Here is a 20,353-nt window from a genome sequence, read left to right as displayed (position 1 = left end):
GTGGTTTTGATGGTCCAATTGTTGAGGCATACTCCTCGGCTTATGGCCTGTATGGAAGGGCCTTCCTCCTCCTCCTCCTCGAAAATGACACAACAATCCATGTCATCATCTTTTAAGAACAAATTCCTTACTGCTGTCAGTGCTTCCTCTTCTTCCGACCCATAGATAACATCGGCTGGCTGGAAAGTCTGCTCCAAATGTGGTATTGGATGCTCCAATGGGTAGTATGGATCATGCCATGGTGGCGACCGGTTGTTGAATTCCTCCCAAGTATACTCATATCCCAGACCAAAAGTGGTGCCATGTTTCTTCAGTTTGATAGGTTTGGCAATTTTTTGGAGGTTCTTGCCAAGTCCCTTGCCAGGTTCATATCCGCTCCAGTTCAATATGCTTTCAATTTTGTTGTCCCACCATTTGTTTTTGTCAACGACGTTGACTCGCTCGATATGGTGATAGGTTTCCCCGCCTATCTTCCTTCTTCCTCCGATTGCTGGGATGGTTTGGCAACTGTATATGGGATTGCTACCGTCACCGTGAATGATCACCTTTTGGTGATTCCACTCAAACTTCACTGCATGATATAGTGTTGATGCTACAGCCCCAGTGGCATGAATCCACGACCGTGTTTCCAATAGTGGGGCCTATTTGGTTCAACTTTCCAATACCTGCCCTACCATGTTTTCCATTTCTCCTCCAGTGATGTTACTTGGTACATATGCCTCACTCAGCACCTTTAACAAGGCATTCTTATGTGCATCAGAACTTTGTTGCAATGCTAGGATAGAAATCTATGCCGGTGTTTTGTTCAGCTGATCAATGACTGAGTATTCCTTGGCTTGTATCTTTCTCTAGAGATCATCAAGCCCGGTTTCAGTGATGGTCGGCCGACCAGAGTCCTGCTTACTCAACTCAGCTGAATGCTTCGGAGTATAAACCCTGTCGGTTCTTGTCATGCCCTAGGCTGCAACTATTTCCCCGAATTTAGCTTTCCTTTTCCTTCTCACCTCGGCTGTGTAATCCCAAGGTATGGCATTTGTATGGAATGTGTTACGACCGACACTGCTACTGGGATGGGCACCTTTACTCCGAATGGAGCATGTGTTTTGGAGGGTAAAACCGCAACTTCAAATGGTGCGTGTGCGTTTGCTGGAGACCCAAACTCGACTTCAATTGGTGTTGGCATCTTTGTAGGGGGTGGTGCTTCAAACTCAAGTGGTACAGACATGTTTACCTCGACATCCCCAGAAGGCTGAGTCTGGACTACAATCGGATTGAGGGTGACTATCGGCTTCTTTGGTTCGTCACCTTCTATGATTAAACCGATTGATCCTTTGGGATCCTAATCATCCTCTATTTCAATCATGTGAACACCTCCACCCTTATAGTTCGGCAGAGGTTTGTTGCGGACATTCGGAGTAGGCATATTTACTATAATGATCTTGTTATCGATCAGAGTTTGGATCTGATCTTTCAGAGTGCAGCATTCATCAATGGTATGTCCCTTCATGCCCGAATGGTATGCACAGGATTTATTTGGATTGACCCACTGAGAAGGGTTTTTAGGGGTTATAGCAGGGATAGGGGTGACATAACCAGCAGCTTTGAGCCTTTCGTACAACTGGTCAATCAGTTCAGCAATAGCGGTATACTGTTTGGGGGGTCTGCGATCGAAATTTGGTTGAGGTCTAGGAACGTTTTGACGTGTGGGAGGTGATTGATAGTGGGATGGATGAGCATTGTAGGCTTGGTAAACATGTGCAGATTGGGAATATCTGGGTGAAGTAGGTTGATATGTGGGAGGTGGGGGTGATTGGTAAGTAGGTGGTAGAGTTTGGTAAGAGGGTGAGGGTGCTTGGTGGTTCGGGGTAGGCTGATATGTAAGTGGAGGTATCAGATAGGCTTAGTATTTGATAGGGGATTTGGCTCTTTGTGCAACCATTACGACACCTATGTCCCTTTTCTTGGACGTACCACCAGATTGTAAAGCCTTATTGGTGGCTTGCAAAGCTTCAAAGTTTGTAACCATACCATTTTTTATGCCTTCCTCGATCCTTTCCCCTAGCTTGATGATGTCGGAAAATTTCCGGCTCTCAATCAACATCAGCCTTTCATAGTACTGTGGGTCTTGAGCCCGGATGAAAAACTTGTTCATTTGTTCTTCTTCTAAAGCAGGTCTAACTTTAACAGCTTCTGATCTCCAGCGAGTGGCATACTCGCGGAATGTTTCTGTGGGCTTCTTCTTTAAGTTCTAAATGTAGAACACATCTGGTGTATTTTCCAGTGTTAAACCTGAACCTGTCCATAAAGTCGGACTCCATACTCACCCATTTCGACTATTTCTTTGGGTCTTGGCTAATGTACCAGGACAGAGCATCTCCCTTCAAACTCCTCATGAAAAGCTTCATGCGAATCCTTTCGTCTTTCCCTACTCCGACCAACTTGTCGCAGTATGTTCTCAAGTGGACTCTCAGATCCCCTGTACCATCAAACATTTCGAACTTAGGAGGTTTGTACCCCTCGGGCAGTTTGACATCCGGTTGTATGCAAAGATCTTCGTAGTTCAACCCTTCAATCCCCTTACTTCCTTTGACACCCTGAATTCGACTAGTCAATTTCTTGAGTTCCGTAGCCAGGTTCCTGATGAGTGAGTCTTTATCATTAGACTCGGGTGTGGTTGAGATAGGTTGGGTGGAGTGTGGCATGGTTTCCATATAGATGGGTGTGTTATGTTTGAAATGGTCATTTGTGGTATTTAGACATTCTGGGATGAGTAGTGGAGTATTGCTGGATGTGAGGCATATATTGCAGTGGTGGTGAGGAGCGGGATGGTTTTGTGGTTTTGGGATGTTTTGTGGAGGCGTGGGGTTCTAAGCGTTTGGAAAATTGATATCTGGAGTAGTGAGGGAAAATGACAAGTTTGCCAGATTCCGAACCTGATCAAGTTCCTCCTAAAATTTCACCAGTTTCTACTCGAGTTGGGACGCACTTTCCTTGGAGACCTGAGCACCATGAGTGACCTCTACCCGTTTAGTTGAATTTTCCTTTCTGGTGTTGTTCAAATCTTCCATCTTTCCTTTGTTCCTACTTCTGATAGGACTAGGAGGAGGAGTGGGTGGAGGGCCCTTTGATCTTGTGGAATATGATGACGATGCCAGAGTGCACGAACTAACCATTGGGGTGGGGAATAAATAAAACAAAAAGTAAAAACAAAAAGGTAAAAAGTTAGTGGGGATTATAAGAAAGTGTTGCGATATTTAAACACATAGTGTAAGAACGTAAATCACGTCCTAATTTGGGAGCCTCGTTGTGCCCGAGGTAGGCCTAGTGACAAATTGATTTGGAGAACCTAAAATGCTAAATGCCTTATTTTATTGCTAAAAAGTAGACGAATCCCAAAATGACACTAAATAACAAGGAATAAAATGTCACTAGTGGCCATTGGCCTTATTACATTCATAAAGCGAAAAAACAAATTCCTATCTATTTGGTCCCAGCAGGACCTTCCTCAGGTTGAATGCTCTCGTTAACCAAATCCTCCACTTCGCGTAGGTTCACCAGTAGAAATGCCTTTGCCATGTGTTCTCCTTCGTTTCCTTCAGCGTTCTGGCAGTTGGTGACTCTCTTCCTCACTTTCCCTTCCAATTCTAGCAGACTGTATTCCAGATATTCTAACTTTTCGCTAGCTTTGGCGGCCCTCTCTTTCCACTCATTGATTTGGTCATTTGATGGAAGACTCCTCCACCAATCTACCAAGAGTGAGGGTATGCTAACCATACCAAAGTTGGGGACCTAGTTCTTCATTTTCTGCAAAAAAGGGTTAAGACCCTACCCCCACTAGACTCGACTATTAAATATCAATAATTGGCATAAAAACATTTAGTTATCCAAATAAATGCACAAAACGTGGTAGTGTCCATTTGGGTTTTGGAAAAACCATGTGGACTTTGGACAAGGCTATCTTAAAGAGTTATTATGCGGACCACATAACTGACTCGGCTAGGTTTGACCATAATGCATGCACAATTAAACAGAGTAAGGTTTCTATGAGGGTTTTAGGCTGGTACCCGTGAGTGGACAACTCAAGAGGGAAAGGCACGGAACTGTCGACTACACCGTTAATCGACTGATTTTACAGAAAATATGCCTTTGCCGAATTTAAAGGGTGATAATATTGGAAGAGCGTAACCACTCATTATAAGCGTTGCTATGGTATTTGTTTGGCATGAGTGGAATATGATGTTGAAAACATGCTTATGCAATAATTAAAACAAGTTGTCACGTATTTGGATGTTCATAAAGTAATAATTACAATAATTTAAAACAGTAATAAATGAGTGCAGTAAAGGAAAGCAGTGAAAGAAATAAGGGAAAGAAACAAGAGACAAGTTAATTTTGCAGTAGAAGAGGGAATTAAATGCTCAAAGGTATTAAACAAATAAAGCACATAAGAAATGTAAAGTCGCAGTAATAGCTTGAAATGGTTAAAGCCTGCTAAGTCATCCCCAGCAGAGTCACCACGCTGTCGCGCCCCCCTTTTTCTCGCAAAAATCGGGTTTGTGATATTTGGGAGACAACTCGTTCCCTTATGGGAATTGGGTTTGAATTGAAGAGTCACCACCTAATGATTTAAGTGCATTAGGACACTAAGAAAGGTTTGGTTTGAACAACCAGAGATACGGTAAGGGCTAGAAATTATCCCAAGGGAAGGGTGTTAGGTACCCCTCAGGATCCACTAGTGTGGTTCCCGGCCAAGCTATTGTTATGACCTAAGTACAAATAACACATAGGCAAATAAAGACTTCAAATAAGAGGGGATTTTCACGTAATAGTTACAAATAAACAAAAGTAAGAAAAAGGAACTAAAATGAGTTGATTTCCTTAAAAAAAATGGTTTACAAAGATTTAAAAGAAACAAAGAAAACAAAGGGAAGGGGGGGGGGGTCCTAGGTTTATTGATAATATGGATCACCCCACACAACATCCGATAATCACTCCTCAGTGAGGGGCTACACGTGATGTTATCGCGTGGTCATCATATCCATATCTACCTTTTTCCACCCCATTAAGGTATTAAAGTGCGAAATGGTCTCGTTTACTTATTGCATGCTATTACCCGCCCCAATCCTATCAGCCCCGGAGGCACTTGGGACTACTAATCCTAAAGGGAGGATGTATTGGGCTCATATGTGGTTTCAAAAGGTAAAATACTAAGGCAACAAACAAAACACATATAGCAAGTTTGGGGAAGCATATAAACAAATAAAAAGGGCTCAAACAGACCTCCTTTAAACCAAAGAAAGCACATAATGTAGCATGACTCGCACATACTGTTTAGGGTCTAATTAAACTTAAAGGATCGAGGCAGTCTGATTTATTATATAGTTTAGATAAGAAGCCCGAGTCAGGTCTGCCTGCTCGTTGTAGCATATAAAATCGGATTCAGTTTATAAACTTTCGCCCTATGGCTTGCCTAAGTGTTAGACGAAGACCCCTATAGGCATGATATATAATGATTCCAAAAACAATGAAACAAATATGAATACATACTGATTTGAGAAAATCGTCTGTTATTAAAGAAAGGCAAATTTTAACAAAAGAGCGTCATTGTTACTGATTTTAGACCTATAAGCGAGTGAAATAATTCAGATTCGATTAAGGCTCCTATAGGCATGCTTTATATGTGTTGTCGATTTTGGAAACTCTTATAAACGTTGTAAAAAATGTAGAAACCTTATAGGCATGACATCTAGATGCTGAATTTCGTTTAAAGCCTATGAACATGATATCTAATTGCAGCTGATTATTTAAGACCTACGAACATGTTTGCTTGATGAGGAATGCATATGCAAGATTCAGAAAGAATCTATAGGTAGGATACCTACATGATGTGCAAAAATTTAGAAATTCCTATAGGCAGGATATCTATATGCAATGCAGAAGTTTAGAAATAAACTATAGGCATGGTACCTACATGAGAATGCAAGATTCCTATAGACATGGCATCTATATGAGAATGCAGAAATTCTTATAGACATGGTATCCATATGAGAATGCAGAATTCCTATAAACATGGTATCTATACATGAAAATGCAAAAATTCTTATAGACATGGAATCTAGACTCGAATGCAAGATTCCTATAGACATGGTATCTATATGAGAATGTAGAAATTCATAAACTCCTATAGGCAGGTTATCTACCCCTTTTTGCATACATAGTTACCCTCCCTTTTCACTGACCATCCCCAAGAGTTTTATTACAAAATTATTACAACCCAGAAAAGGTAAAGTAAAGGAAAAATACATCAGAAATTAAAAAGTACAACCAAGGAGATCCTGATTTAGACTTCCTGTCTGATTTATGAAGTAAATCAACTCCAAGAGATCATATTTCAAAGCCTTTCTCCTATTTGGGGTGTGTCAGAGTTCCCTAAGAGTCTCATATGAACTCCGGGTAGTGCTTACACCCAAATGTATCACGGATTAAGCCATTGTGTAGTATGAAAGGGCCAACACTCAGGTGTCCAAGTTCAGAGGGAGCTCGAGGTCCCAAGGCAAGGCTCCCAAGAGGGGGGCAGAACTTAGGGACTAAGAGAGAATGCAAATGCAAATGTAGGATTCTGAAAGGGGAAAAGGGAAACGGGAAGCAGCTCACATCATTACACATAAGGGTATAGGGGAATGGGAAGTTGCAGGAGGCAACAGAAAAGCGGGCTAAAGGGCATACCCAGAGATAGGAGATGCTGGCACACCCTCTGGCCTGTTTGCTTAGAGGTCAAGACCCCAGTGGTTCAAACTTAATTCATGGACAACAGCTTATATTGCCATGCCTTAAGTCACCACTCAAAATACATAGGGGTGATAGAGGAATGAAGGTTCATAACAAAACACACATAAGGAAATCAGCATGCTAATTTAAGTGCTGAGATATACAGAAATAGCAGATGAACATGGATACAAAAGTAGTAATTACACATTGTTGTGGTGCTAAGAATTAAATCAGGACATACCAGTTTTCAGGGAAACAAGTAAAGGAAAGCAGTAAGTCTTGTAAAACAGGCCACAGTGCAGTCAAGAAGAGAATATTATTATGATAGAGTGTGGGTTCAGAAGGATTCTGATGTTGTAGTGTGTGAAGAGGGTCGTGCCTTTTATAGTGTAAAAATTAGGTAGAAAAAAGGAAAGAAAAATAGTTAAGGAACTGATTTTCAATTAATTACATAAGGCTTCTCTTAATTAAGGGATTCAGATTCAAACGGGTGAAAACCATTTAAGGAAAGGAATTGAATAAACATTTTGTGTAAAGCATGCAATTAATGGCAAATACATAAAGGTTATTTAAGGACAGGGTTTTGACAGTACACGGTTTGTGCAAATAAGGTAAGGGAGTCAATTAACAGCCAGTAAATTACAAGGTTTGAGATTTGGTATGAATGAACCAAGTCAGAAAAGATGAAGAATGGTTTTAACTTAGGCCGAGTAACAGGGAGAATCCGCAAACAATGGAAAGAAATCAATCAAGACATATTTAGAAGGAAGTTTGCACTAATTGCAAATTTGAAAACCATTTAGAGGAAAATTCATCATATAGAAGGAGCATATGAGCATGAAAGAAAACTGTCGTGTAAATCAGTAGAAAAATATCCAGTGTAGAAGAGTTTAGCAAAAAGGTCAGAATTATATGAAAACAAAGAAGTCCAAACTCGATTCAAAGACTTGAAGAGTTAGGGGTTCTAAAATAAAACCCTAGTTCAATCAAATATATGATCAAACCTGGCAGAACCCCCAAATTTTAGGTTTCCGCCTTGAATCAAGTACAGAGATGAGAAAACAAGTGGTCGAAGCAGGCTCAGAGGTTTCAGAGAAGAACTGAAACCTCTTACATGCTTCTATCAACAACAAAACTCATAAGAAAGCATGATATCAAGGTAACATGTAGAACATAGTAGAAGCACTTAAAGAAAAAATAGAGGAGAAACACTAATAGGAATAGTGAACATGCTTAAGAAGTTTTTCAGAAGAAACTTAAATAGGGCTTAGTAGAAAGAAAGTAAGGAAGCTTAAGAACTTAGCAGGAAAGTACAGTAGGAGAAACATGTTGGAACATAGTAGAAGAAAAATACAAGAACATAATAGAAAAGCATATGAGAACACAGTACGGAAAACATGGAGAAGAACATACAAGCATGGAGTATATAAAAAACAATTAAAAAAACATACAAGAACGGAGTAGATAAAAACATAGGAGCACAGTAGAGGCAAATACACAAAAGAAAAGGGAAAGAAAGTTAGAGAAACACTTAAACATTTTCAGAAAACCCTAAATCGTAAAAGAAAGACTTTAAAAAGTAATTTTCGAAAGAAAAGTTAGGGAGATCATTTGAAAACTCAAAGAGAGCACAGATACACAACGGATCTAAAGAGATCGGAGAAAACCTCGAGGGGTTAGGGTTTCAGAAGAACCCTAGAAATTAGAAAGGCTTTGAAAAGGTCACCGATCTGAGTCGGAGAGGTCAGAACCAGGCTCAAAACATCGTGGTACGCTGGAGCAAGGCCGACGATGACTCTAGAATCTTGAATCGGAAGAGGTCTGGGTGCAAACCTTCATGGTTAGGCCTCGAATCTTTAGGTATCAGGCGTGTAGGAGCAAGAGGAGGTGGGTATAAGACTTCCACAACCTGAGAAGCCATGGATCCCGGTGGGTTTCAAGGTAGAAGTGATGGGAGGCGGCTAGGGTTAGAGAAGGATCGAGAGTGTTTTGAGAGAAGGGAGGTTTCAGAGGCGGCTGGTTAGGTGAAATGATTTAGGGTTAAAGGGTGTTGGTGGATTAAAAAAGAAAAGGAGAGATTATGGCCATTGATCATTTTGATCAACGACCTTGATTTAATGGGGGGCCGGGCGGGTTGACCTTAATTGGATCAGGGGAGGGTAGTTTAGGAATTGGGTCGGTCCATCTAAAATTGAAAAATTGAAATTGGGGTTAATTGGGGGGTCGATTTGGGCTAAAATTTAAATAGGTAGGGCTAGTATTAAATATCCACTTTTTCCTTCTTTATTTTCATAAAAAATAGCAAAATGATTTCTGAAAATAAATTGAAAGTACTAAATTAATTAATAATACACAAATATTAAACTAAAAATACTGGGATCAATTTTGTAATTATAAACGCAATTAAATCTTAAAATAGGCTAAAATTGCAATTATATGCAATTTAATTTTACAATACTCAATAAATTTGTAAAAAATGTGCAAAAATTATATTAGCTATATTTTGGTATAAGTATAAGAATACAATAAAGGAGTTACCAAAAAACGATAATTTGGGAAATAATTATTTGTTTTTATTTATAAAATAAGGCGATAAATTGATTTAAAAATCTTTTAAAAATTAAAAAAATAATAAAACACTTGGACATACTTATATATGCATACATATGCTATTATGAAAGTATTTTTCATACGAAATATATATAGAAAAAAATTGGGTATCAACAACTGCAGCTTCACCTTAATTGCCTCTTTAACCTAATTCATTCCTTTCAATTCTCTGCTACATGTGTCGTCAGATTACGCTAACCCATATATTTCAAGTCTCCATCCTTTTCTCTATTGGTAAATATTTCTTTGCTCAAAACCTTTCTTTTTTTTTTTTAATTTTTGGTTTTGTTCTTATACTTTAAGATTCAATTTTTCTAGTTTCTTACTAATGGAGATGAAAAATAATCTTTTATTATATACAATATCTGGGTATCTCGGTACAATATTTGTTTTATACTCAAAGTATTGAACTTTTTATAATTTTAGATTCTTGGGCTAAAAATAATAACTTTGTTTTGTTTAATTTTTGGATATGCTTCGTTAATTGGGGTTTTCGTTTACACTAATTTGGCTTCTGGGTAACTGTAGATTTATTGATATGTACTGTTTTGGACCTTTAATTGTCTGCCTACATTGTGTTATTTTTTGGGGTTAAATAGACTAATTTGGGTTCTGGGTAAGTGTATTTCGTTGGTTTTCTTGTGATTAACTGTTTGTGGGTTCTTTAAGATAGACTTTTTATTGATGGCATATTTTTTTCTTTAGATTTGTAGACATTTAAGAACTCTTTTAGACCTTTATTTTGTCTGCTTCATTTGTATTTTTCTATTAATTATTTGTGGGGTTTTAGTTTAGGCTTGAAATTCCAACTAAATTGTTCTCTGAAGCATTATGTCGAACACTCAATTCCTTAGAAGAAAACATACTGCCTTGCTTGTTGATGTCACTGGTAGTAGCTGGAATTATTTGTTGCAATAGTTTAGGATCACTTAGAGTTGATGAGTTCATATCAACACCCTCCTCATCTGCTAGGATTTCAAATCCGTTTGGACTGGCGATAGTTTAGCATAATAGTGCAACTAAGTAGTATGGGGGTTGGGTACAAATGGGGTGTGGAAGCTAAATGCAAGATGAAAGGGATTACCAATTACAACATATATAGCGCACATAATGCATGAAAGTCAAGAGATCTATCCTGTATTGAAAAAACAGTATAACCATATTTCAGCCTTGGTATAAAATTCAGGAACAATGAATTTAGGGAAAAAAGACTAACTAGATGATGAATAGGCACTGCAGTCAAAGTTCCAATCGGCCATTCTTGGTCTTTAATTCTCTGCGTTTGTCCGGAAGAAACTGCGACTGGTTGTGGACTTTGTTGCTTGACCAAAAGTCGTTCGAATCAAGGGAAGTATTAGCGATACTCTTTTCTGGGTTGATTGTGATGGCCCCTCAGGGGTTGCACTTCAGCAATTAGCCTTTGTTTGGTGTTTGAATATTTTTGTTTCTTAACTTCTTTACTCTTCTGAAACTTTTTTAAGTTTTTAGAATGTTGAAATAAAATGCTACCTAAACCTCCCAACTGGGATTTAAAGGACTGACTGTGTGCATTCCGTTTCATGCAATTTGAGAGTTTTTTTTGTTAACAAAAGTTTAGAGAAATATGGTGTTAGATAAGTGCTCATTGTTGTTTCTCAATAGAAGATGTATTACTTTATAAGAGATGCTTCACGACATTAAATTAGTGACAACTGAATGTATTATCACTGTGGTTAATCATAATTCGAAGAGTTTTCTATTACAAACAAATTTAAGTTTGATTAGAACTTTTAACTGATGATTCTTTTGACTGTGTGGAAATTGGGCGGAGGGGGTTGAGTTGGAGCATCACAATGTAACTCATGCTATTGTGTTACTCCTTAAAGTTCTGTATATTATGATTTTTTCCCCTTTTAATACATATCTTTTCCCTGTTGTGTCCAATAATACATGAGTTTTATTTATATTTTTATACATGGTTTGAGAATATCTTTGTGCAAACTAATTGATGAGATTCTGTATATTGAAGGCATATATGACTCTTAAACTTAAAGAGTGTGCTTGTGCAAAAACCTTATGAGTTTAAGCTTAGATAAGACGGGAAATTGGCTATTCAAGATCAATATTTACCTTTAAATTTTTTTCTCAATTTATATTGGGGGAAAATATATTTCAGGTTTTTTCCTTTGTACATAGATGCAAGCTTTTCCTATTTCTTCCTGTAGTTCTTTTAACTTTTTATGATATTGGCTGCCTATTTTTCAGTTCAATGTAGAATCACGTTCGCCTTTTATAAAGAAATACAATACTATTATTGATCCTGCTGAGGTACATCTTTCTTTGCCCTATCTTATATAGGATCCAAACTTGAATTTTTCCAAACTTAGGTTATATTGTCTAGAGTTTGTGTAACTTTTATATAATACAAACGGAGGAGCATCGCTGTTCAGTTAGTAGAAACTAAAATAACCTATAAGTAGATAACTTCATCTAACTGACTATGTTTCAGGAAGTTTAATATGGATAAAAACTCCATATAGCTTTGTTTGGCTAATTTGAATTAAACATGAGAAGTTAAAACTGAGGTCCTCTACTCTTCCTTTTCGTTTCAAGTCTGTTGAAGTATCTAATAAACTGGAACAACTGTGAGTGTTTATTAAGTGTTAATTCTTCTAATATTGAACCTTACTTTGTCGCACAACTTTGTTATAATGGAACTTCTTTTGGGTTACTTACTACAAACTAAATTATCTATAAAACTTATGAAGTTTCATACTTGCAATTAGAAGATTGGGTCCTATACTTAATAAAACATTTTAATCACAATACCTACACACACACACACACACACACATATATATATATATATATATATATATAAAGTCCATCTCTAATGGCTTTTGCTTTTCTTTTACTTTGTTCTTCCAGTTATATATCCTTTCATTCTTTAGTCTTTACTTAAAATAAGTAAATGTGTTTGGGAAAGTAAAAGATTTGCTACATTTGTACCCAACCTATCTGGGAGGAAGCAATGATAATAGAAGTATTTCAAAATTCTAATTTCAATGTCAAAGTAGAATCCTAATACTTAATAGAATGAGACTTAAGGAAAAAAGTGTATATCGTCCCAATGAGATACCTGAAGTTCAATTCTGTCAATTAATTGAGTATTGAGATGACGAAGATGTCCAAGTAAGATTAAACCGTGCATTTCTACATTTTCTACCTATTGTTGCAGTATATGTTTTTTTCTTTTTGATTTATTAATTAATATGCTTCTTTTATTGTTAGGCTATGTGCCAATTAAATTCTGAAAACAGGAAAAAAAAAGTGGAGGCATCGAATGGGACCTATTAATTTTGCAAGAGTGCGTGTGTCATTGGTAATATTTAGTCGACACTTTGTAATCTGACTTTCATTTCTTTTTGTACTTTGTCGGAACACAATGATATATTTTTTTATATCTTCTTTGGTGTAATTTGTAGGGTGCAACCAAAGAGAACAACGAGGAATTATCAAAGTCTGAAATGTTTATTACAACTCGTACAAAGAAAGGGAAGGAAGTTCATACAAATACTCATGTTGCAATAGTAAGTCATGCTTCAAGTTAAGTCTTGTTTGTATTTTCTCTCCTTAATGAATGTGTTTAAGAGAAGTTTAACAAGAAATTTAGCCAAGAACCAGTTTCTACACGTAATCTCTGCTTAGAATGTAAGAAGCTTCTGTTTTTTAGCAAGTTTTTAGGGCATTATGAAAGAAAGAACCCTTACTCTTTTTATATTAATTTGACCTGAGTATGTCAAGAAGATTTCATGTGATATAGTTGGAAACTTATTTTCCTAATTGTATTCTTTTGTATCTTTCACCTTTTCTTTTTTGGAGTTTGAATCGCATCCAAGTATCTCTTAAGAATGGACATTTGGATTTGGACATTCACGTGATTACCAGAACACTATTGCAGCATTTCATAAAAAGATGTAATGTGACTGTAGAAGTTACTATAAATGGTATATATTTAATGGCGGATGGTATTTAATTTCGACCAAGAAATTATTCCCAAAATCACACCCTAAAAAAAGAAGCCCAACGTTCATGAGTGAATTCATGAAGGCCTGAGTAATCAGTACTCTAAATATAGACTCTTGTCTAAGTGTTACATTATTCATGATGTTAGTGAATAAGATAAGTTATATGTCCAGGCCACATTGCTTAGTTGTCAAAGCCAATGATTCTAAGTGCATGTCAATGCGCCTTTGGTGAACTTCAACTGCAATAGCACCTAAAAGGAGTAGCATTGATGTTATTGAAAGATTGACACCCTTGAGAAGATATTAGCAACATTTTCTTGAAAATATTTGTTGCCTTTTAACAGAATGTTATTCCTTACATTTTTCCTACAAGTACTTAAAAAGAAAAATTGCACAGATGCATAAAGTTTCTGTCTCCTTGCATTTCTGGTTCATAGACATAATAACCTCCTTTATAAAATGTTACTCACACTTGCATTTAAAGAAGAAAACTAGCTTACCAATTATCTCATTTTTATACTCAGTTTACACCAGCAATATGTTGCGAAGTGATTAATTACAATACAATTAAGAATTTCACTGGTTCAGATCAGTTTGAAACTTTAGTTCAGTTCAGTTCAGTTTGAAACTTCTTGGCTAAATCTTAGCACCAGTTTCAAAGGAAAAAAATCAGTTCAGTTTGTTTGAAACTTCATATTAAAATGGCTACGATCCTTGTCGCTGAAAAATCTATTGAAATTCTTGGCTAAATTTTGAAGTCTGTTAAACTTTTCTTTAATCTAACTTGACTTGTTGAAACTTATTTTAGTGTTAGATTTATCTTGACTTGTAAGTGATGGGCAATAATATTTTTTTTGACAGTCTGAATTTCAGAATCGTCAAAGTTCCGGAGAAACAGCAGATGATGCATTTAGGGCTGTTGGAAAGGATCAGCCTGGTCGGGTTAGATGCTATGACAGATCGGTGACGACAAGCTCTCTTATAAAAGATGAAGAAATCACCAAGCTTAAACAACAATATGCCAACGAAATAACTTCGCTGAAGGAAGAAATGAAGGAAATGATGAGAGAAGAAATTCTATGATTTTTTAGTCAATTGGTGAAAAACAATACTGGACTGGATTTTTATGATATACAAGGGTGTGTTGGATCTAATATTCCTTCACCGGTTGATGCAAGTAGTGCACGAGCTATGAGAGGCCATAATCTACCACATTCTTCTGGCTCAACTCATGCCCCGAGTCTTGAAAAGGTACTTATATTTTACCAAGTAGTATAATGGTAGGGTTTTGACCGGATAGTATAATGAAGATAAAATATAAATAATATTTAAAAGTAGAGGGTATATTTGGCCCTTTTCTCTTCTTATTTAATTAAGTTATTGTTGCGATTACAGAGGGAGATAAGTAAAATGTATGTTAATTCAAATTTTTGCTTCTCTTTCACTTGTATATCTTTTTTGTGTTTGATATTGTTATGCTATAGTAGTGAAATAAAATCTCATTAACTCTTAGTAAGATATAACCAGTACATACTATATATTTGTTTCTTTCTAATTTTTAATTTCATTTTGAATGTGTAGGAAAATAGGGGTGGTGCAATTAGAAATGATGGCCACAAATCAATTTGATTCATTAAAGTGAATGGTGAACACCTTTTGAAAAATTGTGATGTTTATTTTTATTTTATATTGATACTATAAATATGAATACATTTGATATTGTAGAGGTCTTTGCTAGTGAACTTCTTGAACCAACAATACTTTGTTACTATAGATAGCACGCAAAGTATGTTTCTAATTTGTTGAAGTTTATACTCAAGTATATGCATTTGAATTATTTTTATTCTGTTACTTATTATCTAAATTTAATGCTTGAGATCATAATATATATATATATATGTTGGTTGGAAATAAATGTGGATAGAATTTAATGTAAACATATATAATTTTTAACCACAAAATTGTGGCTAATATATTTTAAAAATTACTTCGTAGTGTAGACAAAATTGCCACGCTTAGAAAGTGTGGCCATAAGATATATTAATCTGGTGTTGTTAATGATATATATTGCTCTAGAAGCCACATTTTAAAAGCGTAGTCTATAACATGACAAAGATCACGCTTCAAATGTGTAGCCTTATGTCATAAAAGCGTGGCTATATGAGAAAATATAAGCGTGACCTTTGTACTCTATATGCCACATTTTTAAAGTGTGGCTTCTAAGGCAACACCTACAAATTGTGGCCAATAGTCAAAGGTTACGGTACTTTTGGCCACCCCCAAAAAGCGTTGCCTAAAGCCATAAAGTGTTGCATTTGACCAAATGCTACGTTTCTTGGCATTTTTGGCCACAGTATTTTAGTAATTGATAAGTTTACCAAATAAGTTTACATTTTTTTTCTATTTTAACTCCAAAACTCAAACCTATAACCCACTTTGTTTTTTGTTTTTCCAAAACTTTTGTCGCAAACGTTAAAGGTATTTTGTGGCCTTCTGTTTTATTTTTTCTCCTAATTTGCTTTTAACTCAATTCTAATTAGCTGTGCTCCTTTGTTTTGCCTTCTTCTGTCTCACTCCTTTGTTCTGCTTTCTTAAGGTGTTTTGCCTCCTTGTGTTTTATTTTTTAAAATTATTTTTATAGCATAATTTTTGATAAATTTAATATTTAAACAATTGAGCGTATTATTGTAAACTTATCAGTCACTGTACAGTGCAATACAGTCAAACCAAACAGCAAAATATTATTTAACAATAACAAACAAGACAATCTATCTAAACATCGTAATCATAAAACAATAGTACAATACATACAATACGATACAATACAATACATTATAAAACAATGGGGAACAATGATCCAAACAGAGTGTTAGTGAAAGTGTGCGCTTTAAACACGCTTTCTTTCTAACAATAACCATCATCCATCTCCTCATTTCCGCCAAGCATCCTCCATTTTCACCCAAAAACCCCATATCGATCAAAAAATAATTACACTATTCCTAAAAAGAACTAGTAGCAGGACCGTGGGCGAAATTCGAAGTGAAAAACAGATTACAAAAAAAAAAAAAAAAAAATTGTAGTTCAAGTAAATTTATTTTTGTCCGAGTTGAGTGTGTAGTAGTGAAATGTCTCAATTGGAGTTGAGTGCATAGTAGTGAAATGCCTAATTTAGTTAATAGTTCTTAAAGTAACAATTTGTTAGAAATAAAATATTTTCACTGGAAAAAATCTTGTATTTAGTTTAAATTAGTAGATTATAAATTGATATAGTAGTGATAAATTAGACAAGTGAAGAACACAAGATTTACTAAGAAAAATTTGTAGTAATTGTGTTTGTTGCAGTCTAATAGCTAGTTTAGTTTGTAATTTTTTGTAGCTTTAATTTTCTTGAAGTATAAAATTATATAAGCTAAAAAAGTATTGCATTTAGTAAAATTAGTAGAGTATATATTGATTATTAATGTTAAATTTATTGATAGAGGAGTAAACACGCTTTTGTGAGAAATATTTGTGATTGTTGTGTTTGTTGAAGTGAAATAGATAGTTTAGTTAATAATTTTTGTAATACTAATTTTTAGAACTGAAGTTTTATTAACGGAAAAAAATATTACACTTAGTAAATTTAGTAGTGTATAAATTGATATAGTAGTAATGAATTTGATAGTAAAAATTATACGTTTCAGTGAGCATTATTTGTAAAATAAATACTTTGTATAAAATATATTCTATAATGAAAATAATTTATAGTGAAAAATATAAGCTTTAGTGAGAATTAATTGGACTGAAACTTCTTTTACTAGACCTGGAAAAAGACACATGTTCTGTCTTTAAATTATATTCCGGCGGTTTACTTTGCGTTTCACTTTAGAAAATAGTGTCATACAAAATTAAATTATATTTTTCATGTAATATATATTAAAATTGATCCAAACGAATACATAGTGATACAATATTATCGCTTATGTTACAACTAACCATGTTAAGAATGAGTTTAATCAACTCATAAGCTACCTAATGACAATTATCCGCATTTTATATATTTTTCTAATTTTTTGAATATTGTGTCATAAATGAACCCTAGTCTGATACTGAACTAGAACCTTAATAATACAGAATATAACTTACATAAACCCTAAGGTAGGTAATAATTTACGTGAAAAAATAAAATGGGAACTTTCTTAATCTTCATCACTGTCATGTACAACCATGTATTCTTTTTCGCCAGCAACTTCTTCATCGTCCTCTTCGTCCTGAGCTTCTTCCTCTGGTTCTAGACCCCAATTATCATATAGGTCATGAAGTTTTTGGATAAAGCTAAAATCACCATAGACATGGTCTCGCCAATAGTATGACACTCCATAGTCCAACGTTTGTGGTAAATATTTTGGAAGTCCTATCCATTCTTCAACTGTTGGATATACTGATATGTTTGATTGCTATGCAATTTTGTATATTCGAATACTGCCCAATGATTTTCTTCACTCCCCTATACCATGTTGAATTCCTCCAATGCATGAAAGCTGTCTAGTGCTGTTTACCCTTAAAAATGGATAACAATTGAATTTATACGCAGTTTTAAAGATATGTGGACTAATTCAATACAAATGATTAATGACGTTAGATAAGAAAACTAGGATGGAATAAACAGCCAAACCAGTGGTAATATTGAGCCGGGCTTGGTTATAAGCTTGACAAGTAGCCTGCCTTCGGTTCGGAGCCAACACTTATGAAGAACTTATGAGCAAAAGTATGAACTTTGAATCACTTTTAGAAACAGAGAAAACAGATGTATATTGCCTTGGTATGCATGTTATAGAGTGAGTATTGAATAATAAACTTTTCCTTTATATGGTAGGAGAGTTTTACCCTAGGTAGATGCCCTCCTACACTAAGACCATGCTCGAGGATACCCAAGCAGGAAAGGAGAAGTCCAATGAATAGACCTATGGTGCGAGCGATCCTTTTCATTCTTTATTTGATGGTGTGGACTCGTCCACTTTGGACGATTTTTCCTGGATGGGTAACCTGGATGTCTCGAAGAAGGATGCATCTTTGGAAGCTGGTGGGCCAAGTTCGAGCCCAAAGTTGATTAATAAATTTCCTACTCCGAGTGTGGACACCGGTTGCAAGAGATCGATTATTCTTACTATCCAAGAGGATGCTCGGGTTCTATCTACCCCCTTGGGTGTAGCCAACTACCTCCGATGTCTGCTGACCTAGGAGGACATGAAAAAATGAACTAGGTGAATGTGTCGTGCCTTTTCAATGAGGCGCAGCAGGCGCTGAACTGGGTAAGGCATCATTATGTCTTTTTGAATTTTACTTAGGCTTTGATGTCTCTCATGTCTTTCATTATTTTGCAGGACTTGGTATTTCATCATGAGAGCTTCTTCTGGTATCGGGTTGAGGTCAATCAACTCGAGCTTGAGCTCAAGGAGCAGGCTTAAAAGGGATATGTACAAGCTCCTCAACGAGCAATAGAAGGGGCCATAAAGGACCTTCATGCCGAGCTAGATAGGGCTCAGAAGGAGGCTTCGACCCTGAGATGGAAACATGCTGATCTAGTCGAAAAGGTAAAGGTCTTTGAAGTTAGAAACGAGGAACTAGTTATGGCGACTAACAATCGAACCTTTCAGGTCTAGGAGACATCGACCTGATCACCCAACTCTAAGTTGAAATGAACGAGGTCCAAGCCATGGTTGATGGTTGGAAAAGTAGAATGGATCGGCTGGCTTTGAAGAAGGAAACTGCCCAAGCACAACTGGCATCGGTATAGGTTCAACTTTAGGTGGGGAAGAAGAAAGCCGACAAGCAATCCTAGCTGAATGAATAACTCCGAGCACAACTGAGCTCGGCCCTAGCAGAACGGGATACCCTCGATAAGGAATACAAAGAAGCAAAGTCCAAGTTGGACACAACCTCTGCCGATGCCGAAGAGATGGTTACCCTGTACAAGGCTGACGTTGAAGCAGTCGTGGCCTGCCTGAAGACTAATGCTGAATATATGAGGCGGCTGTCTCAGAGGGAGACCCTTGTAGAGATCCATGCCCGAGGCTTTGACTTGTCGGCCGAGATCGGGGAGGAAAAGAAGATTAAGGCTGAGGCAAAGAAACTTTCTTAGCCCGAGGGTGCAAAGGACTCCGAGGAATTCGAAGGCTCAAACGGTTCAGGCACCGAATCGGGCCCTAGTGAAGATCGGGCATGAATGACTTAGAACTTTTTAAATTTTTGTGTGTTGTATATACTTTTTGTTTATTTTGAGGTCGTTTTTGTTGGGACTTTGTAAAGGCATTCCGGAATATATAAAATTTCCCTTTTTGGCCATTTCGAGTCTCTACTTTTTGTAGCATCTTTTCATAATTTCTATCCTTGCAAATATTTCTAATGCCTTAGCATAGGATCAAATGTAGTAATAAGTCCTTTGTTTTCGGAGGTCCGAATAGAGCCTGATGTCGATGCAACTTTATTTGCTCGAAGCTTTGAAAACTTGGAGTAACCAGAAGTTCTCTCAAGATGCTTAAGTGATTTTAGAAGATGCTTTTGTCGAGGGTAACCTTTTGGTAGGTTTTGAATTTTTATTGAAGGCCTTATGTTTTGATTACGGGCTTCAGACGTCTCCGAGCCATTTTTTAGGGTGGCCGTAGCCTTTTAGGTTTAGGCACTACGTAATAGGTTTTGTGCCTTCGGGATTTGATTGCCCGAGTTGCCCGAACATATTTTGGGCGACAGTCCCCGAGTTGGGGTAGACCTTGGGCTCAATAGTCCCCGAATAGGGATAGACCTTAGGCTCGGGTAGGGGTAGCCCTTGGGCTTGATAGTCCCCGAATAGGGATAGCCCTTAGGCTCGATATTTTAAGAGGAAAAAATACGTAATAGCAAGGTGTAAACTTTCTTTCATTTTTGTGTGTAAAGTACATGATCGAAAGCGTGTAAAAGCTTGTATTATGGCTAAGGTGGCCTACGCGGGC

The 20,353-nt window shown here is 36.6% G+C and overlaps 1 long non-coding RNA gene across 1 annotated transcript; it reads left to right on the top strand.

Annotated features, from left to right (window-relative positions):
* Positions 1-11,334: 11,334 nt before the first annotated feature.
* Positions 11,335-12,938, top strand: LOC107807986 (uncharacterized). Its single transcript, XR_012695958.1, has 3 exons — positions 11,335-11,685; positions 12,649-12,739; positions 12,843-12,938. It is a non-coding gene; the product is annotated as an uncharacterized LOC107807986 (long non-coding RNA).
* The last annotated feature ends 7,415 nt before the right edge of the window (positions 12,939-20,353 follow it).

This window comes from Nicotiana tabacum, chromosome 10, assembly GCF_000715075.1.
Source record: "Nicotiana tabacum cultivar K326 chromosome 10, ASM71507v2, whole genome shotgun sequence".
In the NCBI taxonomy this organism is placed as follows: domain Eukaryota; kingdom Viridiplantae; phylum Streptophyta; class Magnoliopsida; order Solanales; family Solanaceae; genus Nicotiana; species Nicotiana tabacum.
The sequence above is the reverse complement of the archived record's forward strand: the minus strand, read 5'-3'. Positions and strand labels throughout refer to the sequence as shown.